At 56.0% G+C, this 6270-nt stretch overlaps 2 non-coding genes and 1 pseudogene across 2 annotated transcripts; 2 read left to right on the forward strand and 1 right to left on the reverse strand.

Annotated features, from left to right (window-relative positions):
• The window catches only part of LOC106723127, a 216340-nt pseudogene that overhangs the window by 201682 nt on the left and 8388 nt on the right, over positions 1-6270 (reverse strand).
• Positions 4632-4703, forward strand: TRNAQ-CUG. The gene has a single exon. It is a non-coding gene; the product is annotated as a tRNA-Gln (tRNA).
• TRNAG-CCC lies at positions 5811-5881 on the forward strand. The gene has a single exon. It is a non-coding gene; the product is annotated as a tRNA-Gly (tRNA).

The raw sequence follows: 6270 nt of genomic DNA on the forward strand, positions 1-6270 counted from the left end.
CCCCCCCCAAAAAGGGGCCAGCCCCCTGAGCCCCCCTGCAGCGAGCCCCCCCGCCACCACACTGGCAGGCTCACCCCCAGGTTCCCCTGCACTCAGGAGGGGGGACAGTGGGGAATACACCCATGTCCCACCATCACTACATGGCCCAAAAGACACCTGCAGCCCCCCCCCCAGTGCTGTTCATCAGACCACACTGGATTCCCATGCACAATGGGGGCCAGTGGGCAATTACCCTACCAACAGAGACCCCCCTCAAAGCCCCCACAGGGTCCTGTCCACAACTGAGGGAAGCAGGTTAAACAGCCATGATCCCCTTCACACCAAAGGGGGAAAACCTTCCATGAGACCACGTACAGGTGAGGAAAGATGGCAGACCCAGAGAAACACTGCCCAGAGAATCATGCGGGGAAGGGAGAGGACGTGTGATACCCCACGCAGTGATGGGAATGCACAACGGCAGGCGACCACATTCACGGTGCCCTGGCCAACCACATCCGGCTACCTTGCAAAGTGAGGGGGGAGTAAGTAGGGTTACCATATTTCCAGGATCAAAAAAGAATATTTCTGTACCCTACCTCTGCCCCTCACTCCTAAGCCTCTGCCTCCCAGCCCTGCTGGTGCCCCTCATTCCCAACCCAGATTCCCCTACCCTCCCAGTCCTGCTGCCCACACAACTTGTACATGCACACGCACATGCACACACACACGCACACACACATTCTCTTTGTCTCTTAACTAGGAGAAGCTGGGGGGGGGGGGCATGCACAGAGCACATGAGCCCTGACAGCCAATCATCTTGCTTGCTGCTCCCAGCCCCAACCAGCCGAGCTGCTAGTGCCCAGGAAAGCAGAGGCAAAGTAAAAACCTGGACATTTGCAAGCATTTTAAAAACTGGTGGTCAGGACAGTGAGGCATCAGCAGGGTTGGGGGGGCAGGGGGCTGTGGGGGCCGGACAAGAGGACATGTCCAGGAGAACTGGGATGTATGGTTACCCTAAGGCCATGGTGCTGTGCGTGCCCAGGAGTCTGTTTGCCTAGGGCCCACTAAATGGTTAATCTGGCCCTGGCAAAAGGGGGAAACAGGGAACCGATCTCCCCACCTGCACGGGTTCATTGCAGCCAATGATGCAAGGTGTGCTGGGAGCCTGCACTGCCGCTCCCTTCTCCTTGCTCTCCTGAACGAGCTCTGAAGCAGAGCTGGAGGCGCTCAGGGGGCATCAGGGTGGTTCAGCCTCTGAACATGGAGCCACTGCTGGTGCTGCCTCTCTGAGCTTGCTCTGCAGCTCGGCGAGGGACAGCAATGATGGCTCTGTCCCAGGACCTGCAACACCTGGACAGTATCCATGGTCCAGTGGCAGACTGGCCGTCCTGGGAGCTGCTGAGCCTGAGGATAGAGGTCTTCCCCCGCATAGCCTTGGACAACCCCTGGAAACAGACTTGTTCATGGGCACCGTCTGCTTTCACCGGTGAGACAGGGAGGGTGACGTGATGGAGGATGTGGCCCAACACGGAAGAGAGGAGTGGCCAGGCAGGGGCAATGGGGAGCTGCTGGCCCTGACCAGCAAGGACGTGGTAGAGAAAATCTTTCCCAGAGGCAGAGCGGGTCAGGAAAGAGCCTGTGAGGGAGAGTGCGGGACAGGAAAGCACCAGGGACATCCCGGGCCAGGGGGTCTGTGTGCGATGGAGGCGGGGGCAGTACCTGAGCAAGGTCATGCATTGTTACTCTGATACCACTGCATTTGCACTGAGGAGAACACCTGCGGTTGCCACCTCACAAATCTGAAAAAGGCTTTCACTCAACAAGGACACTCCCCTGGAGGGAGGGATAGATTGCACTGTTGAAAGAGCTACCTGCATACCTCCTGAAGAATTGCTACGGTACAGAAGGAAAACCCCCATGAATCACACGCCACTGGTTATGACACATCACCTCTCCCTGTAACCTATACGGAAACTCCTCAAACCATTGCAACCCATGCTAGAAGAAGACCCGATTCCTCAAGAGATCTCAGAACCACCCATCCTAGCCCTCAAACAAGCACCGAACCTCACTAACCCCATCACCAGGAGCAAACTTCCTGTGGCCCAAAACACACCCAATGGATCAAGACTCCCACAGTGCAGAAGAGAGCGGGGTAGGGGAAGGGCGAATCATTCACCCCTCCCCCTGCCCGCTCCCTGCTGCACAAGGGGGATTGTCCCATGACCCGACCCAGCCGGGCCCCGATTCAGCATGACGGGGGCGCTGGCCGGGCCGGGTCATAGTTTCATAGTTTCATAGTTTAAGGGTTGGAAGGGACCTAATAGATCTTCTAGCCCGACCCCCCGCCAGAGCGGGAGAACAACCCAAAAAAAAAACAAAACAAAAAAAACAAAACCCACCACTCACCCTAAAAACAAAAACGGGACTCAAATGAGTCCAGCCAGGTAAGTATCCAGCCTCTTCTTAAAGACCCCCAGGGTAGGGGCCAGCACCACCTCCCTTGGAAGTTGGTTCCAGCTCCTAGCCGCCCTAACTGTGAAGTAGTTTTTTCGGATGTCCAATCTGTACCTCCTCTCCAGCAACTTGTGCCCATTACTCCTTGTTATGCCAGCGGGGGCTAGGGGAAACAGCGTCTCCCCCAAACCCTTCTGGTTCCCCCTAGTGAGTTTATAGACGGTCACCAGGTCCCCCCTCAGCCTTCTCTTGTGGAGGCTGAATAGGTTCAAGTCCCGCAGTCTCTCACTGTAGGGTCTGCCCTGTTGTCCCCGGATCATGCGGGTGGCCCTCCTCTGGACCCTCTCCATGTTGTCCACATCCCTCCTGAAATGGGGCGCACAGAACTGGACACAATACTCCAGCTGCGGCCTGACCAGCGTCGCATAGAGGGGGAGGATCACCTCCCTGGCTCTACTCGAGATGCACCTGTGGATGCACGACAAGGTCCGGTTAGCCCTGCCAACCATGACCTCGCATTGTCGGCCCATGTTCATCTTGGAGTCAATAATGACACCAAGATCCCTTTCCGCCTCCGTGCTCTCAAGTAGGGAGCTCCCCATCGTATAAGTGTGCTGCTGGTTCCTACTACCCAAGTGCAGCACCCTGCACTTGTCCGTATTGAAACGCATCCTGTTCCTCTCTGCCCACCCCTGTAACCTGTGGTTGCAGCCGAGGCTGGCCTTGCTCCGGCCCCTGGCTCTGGGCCCCCGGGTGGTGCGTGGCTGGGACCAGGGTGGGGAGGCAGCTGGAGCCAGGAGCTGGCTGGGGCTAGGGCTGTGACTGGAGCAGCTGGCACCAGGAGGCATGGCGTGGCACAGCACTGGGCAATGCCGCTCCCCCCGTGGCCCTTTCCACTCCCCTCGCAGACTTATCCATGGGGGGGAGGCGCTTGTGCACACGCATGTTCAACCCCCCCAAATTTTGTTTCTTCCTCCACCCATGTCCACCACCCCAGTTACTACCCCCCACAACAGAACCATCATCATTCCTGGATCTTACACCTGCACCTCCAGAAATGTAGCATCTCTCGTCCAGTGCACCAAATGCCCTGATGGAAAATACATAGGAGAGACCAAACAACAACTGCGCACCAGAATGAATGCACACTGGAAATCTTTCACAACCAATGATACCCAATTACCAGTGGGGGCACATTGCTCACAAAAATTCCACTCATTCTCCAGTCTCTCAGTTCTAATCCTCAAAGGGAATTTACACAACACCTTTCAGAGACAAGCCTATGAACTTCACTTCATCAGCCTCCTGGATACAAAAAATCATGGACTAAATATAGACACTGGATGCACGACACACTATAACCTGGTTGACATCTGACTCCCCAGGTACCTCTCCACTATATACCAGCTACATTCCTCCTCCCCCACCCCAGCCTTTCTCTCACCCAATGACTCCTCCTCTCACCCAATTTACACCTTCACTGACAGGATTTCTTGCATGCAGACCGGCCTCTGGCCTCTTTATTATTATTCATTCCATCCAGAAAAAGCACACACCAACTGCAGATGTTTCCTCAGCCTGACAAAAGGTATTTATACCCGAAAGCTTGCTAAGACGACTTTTTCTAACTAGTTCAGTTGGTCTAATAAAAGATATCAGATTTACCCAAAGAACCTTCTCACCCTTTGGCTGCCATTCAGGCTCCCTCACTCACGCTGCAGACTGGCTTAATGGGATCTAATATTTCCTGTGTGGTTTACCGAGGAATTCATGACCTTCATCTATGGAAGGAAAACTAAACGCAGGAGATGGTGCCAAAGAGTAGACAAAAGAAAAGGACCAGCATGGAGCAGAAACCAAACCCAGAACAAATGCATGAAACACAGCTTTGCTCAACTCTAAACCACACATGGAGGCTGGGTCTTGTGATTTCTCCTGTTACTCTCACCACGGCTGGAGGGTGAGAAAGGAGCTGCACACTTCCCCTTTCGTCCCCTTCCGCAGACGGCTAGAGGACTCTTTCTGAAGCCTTGCCCAGTCGGAGGAGTGGATTTGTTCAGACTGCCTCACCAGCCTGAGGAGCTCTTCCCCACGGACACTCGGGGAGTCTTGGGGACCGGCTGCCCTGGGCAGGTGGCCTCTGGAAAGGCTTCTCCACACAGTCAGGAAGGGTGGCATAAGGCATCTCCTGTACTGGTTCTGTGGTGTAATGGCCAGCACCCTGGACTCTGAATCCAGTAATCCGAGTTCAAGTCTCGGCAGAGCCTCTGCATGTCTTCCTTGCACCACTAACTCTTTTGCAAAGAGGTGGTTCAGCGCTCTCCTGAACTTCCCTCTCCTTTGCTGTTCTGTGCATTTGCAGGGGTGTGTAAAATGCAGCCCGTGTCCTGGATCCGGCCCACAGCCTGATGCTTTCCAGCCCACAGACCGGGGGCAGTCCAAGCGGTGGCACGTGCAGCCAGTCCCACCATCCCGGGCGCACAGTGGGACTGGGGCAGCCACAGACTCAGTTTTCCTCTGCCCCACTGGCAGCAACACTGAGCATCAGCAGCCAGATGCTGCTCCCCACCGGCCGTGGCCCCATCACATCCCCTCGCCTGAGCCTGGCCTGCCTGCTGGGTCCTCAGCCAGGCCCCATGGGATCCCGCCAGTCCGCCCATTCTGCCTGGCATCCCCAGCAGTGGGGGTGAAATGGATATGTCCGGGTCAGATAGGATTAATTGCCCCTTCCCACCCTTCCACACCTCTAGGCTAGGTCAGCACCCCATCCTGCCCTTCTGCACCTGGCTGGATCAACGCCCCCAACTCTGATTAGCAGGTGATACACATGCATTTCTGTGTCACTGGTATGCCACGGGTGCACGAGCATGTAGCACTGATTGTGTGACACGTGTGTTGTAACAACGGTGGAAGGAAGCCCTGGGCCCTTGGAGCTGGGAACACACGCTCCCCTCTCCCGCACTGAGGGGAGATGCCGAGAGGAGGCAAACTCCCCATGAAAGCTGTTCTACTCTGGGCTCGCTCTCCTTCCCTCCATGGTCATAGCCCTCCTCTTGCCCTGGGGCCAGGGAAGGATTCCTGCAAGGATCAAGACAGGAAAAAGAAAAGGAGCAGCCAAATGCCCGGCCTGTGGCACAGACACCAGACAGGCGGGGGTCTCTGCTATGTCCATCCAGCCCCTTGGGTTTCCTCTTTTTTCTACTGCAGGCTTTTCTTTCAGGTGTGGCCAGTGATGCTTGATCAGCTTTGGATCACGAGAGTGACGATCACCCAAACCCCTGGGCTTGTTTCTCTTTGGAGTGAATCAGAAGAGAGGGACGGGTCACCTTTACCTTTTCTTTTTCAGGACTTGGACAAAGGGGTCAGAAAGTCAAGCACTGGTGGTTCAATGGTAGAATTCCTGCTTCCCATGTAGGAGACCTGGGTTCAATTCCCAGCCAGTGCACAGACTGCAGGGGAATATTTTGCATGCCTTAACCTAATCTAGTCTTCGATATAGATGCTTTTTGGTAACTTTCACTGATTTCTTGACTTGTATATAAAATAACAAAACGTAGTTCTGCTGTAGCCGGAGGTGATGCTGGAGGAGCAGGACGGGGGTCCAGGCAGGAGCTGCAGGGGCAGGAAGAGTCCCCGGTGCAGTCCCGGCTGGGACCGGGGCGTCCCCGCAGTGGTCCCCACCAGGCCAGCAGAGCCGCAGCTGCAGGAGCGGGTCGGGTGGAGCGCGGGGAGACGCGGGGCAGGAGGTGATGCAGACCGTGCAGCCCCTCCTCAGGCCGAGATCCCCTCAGGCACCCCCAGACGGCGCCGGGGGACGACCCCCACCCCACAGAC

The sequence above is a fragment of the Alligator sinensis genome, unplaced genomic scaffold, assembly GCF_000455745.1.
Source record: "Alligator sinensis unplaced genomic scaffold, ASM45574v1 scaffold968_1, whole genome shotgun sequence".
Taxonomy (NCBI): Eukaryota; Metazoa; Chordata; order Crocodylia; family Alligatoridae; genus Alligator; species Alligator sinensis.